Source organism: Physeter macrocephalus, chromosome 5 (assembly GCF_002837175.3).
Source record: "Physeter macrocephalus isolate SW-GA chromosome 5, ASM283717v5, whole genome shotgun sequence".
Classification (NCBI taxonomy): domain Eukaryota; kingdom Metazoa; phylum Chordata; class Mammalia; order Artiodactyla; family Physeteridae; genus Physeter; species Physeter macrocephalus.
The window spans coordinates 69134702-69135865 of record NC_041218.1 but is presented as its reverse complement, the minus strand read 5'-3'; the positions used below and the strand labels follow the sequence as shown (position 1 = coordinate 69135865).

The 1164-nt window shown below is 36.2% G+C and overlaps 1 protein-coding gene across 6 annotated transcripts in view; it reads left to right on the top strand.

Moving 5' to 3' along the window:
* Positions 1-1164, top strand: part of DGKB (diacylglycerol kinase beta) — a 654153-nt gene that overhangs the window by 596701 nt on the left and 56288 nt on the right. The window lies entirely within an intron of this gene.

Here is a 1164-nt window from a genome sequence, read left to right as displayed (position 1 = left end):
GGAAGGACCTAGAAGAACTAAAGAGCAAACAATGATGAACAACACAATAAATGAAATTTAAAATTCTCTAGAAGGGATCAATAGCAGAATAACTGAGACAGAAGAACGGATAAGTGACCTGGAAGATAAAATAGTGGAAATAACTACTGCAGAGCAGGATAAAGAAAAAAGAATGAAAAGAATTGAGGACAGTCTCAGAGACCTCTGGGACAACACTAAACGCAGCAACATTCGAATTATAGGGGTCCCAGAAGAAGAAGAGAAAAAGAAAGGGACTGAGAAAATATTTGAAAGGATTATAGTTGAAAACGTCACTAATATGGGAAAGGAAATAGTTAATCAAGTCCAGGAAGCACAGAGAGTCCCATACAGGATAAATCCAAGGAGAAACACACCAAGAAACATTAATCAAAGTATCAACAATTAAATACAAAGAACAAATATTAAAAGCAGCAAGGGGAAAACAACAAGTAACACATAAGGGAATCCTCATAAGGTTAACAGGTGATCTTTCAGCAGAAACTCTGCGAGCCAGAAGGGAGTGGCAGCACATATTTAAAGTGAAGAAAGATAAAAACCTACAAGCAAGATTACTCTACCCAGCCAGGATCTCATTCAGATTGGACGGAGAAATTAAAAGCTTTACAGACAAGCAAAAGCTAAGAGAATTCAGCACCACCAAAGAAGCTTTACAGCAAATGCTAAAGGAACTTCTCTAGGTAGGAAACACGAGAGAAGGAAAAGACCTACAATAATAAACCCAAAACAATTAAAAAATGGTAATAGGAACATACATATCGATAATTACCTTAAATGTAAATGGATTAAATGCTCCAACCAAAAGACATAGACTGGCTGAATGGATCCAAAAACAAGAGCTGTATGTATATATGCTGTCTACAAGAGACCCACTTCAAACCTAGGGACACATACAGACTGAAAGTGAGGGCATAGAAAATTATATTCCATGCAAATGGAAATCAAAAGAAAGCTGGAGTAGCAATTCTCGTATCAGACAAAACAGACTTTAAAGCAAAGACTATTACAAGAGACAAAGAAGGACACTACATATGATCAAGGGATCAATCTAAGAAGATAAAACAATTGTAAATATTTATGCACCCAACATAGGAGCACCTCAATACATAAGACAAATACTAACAG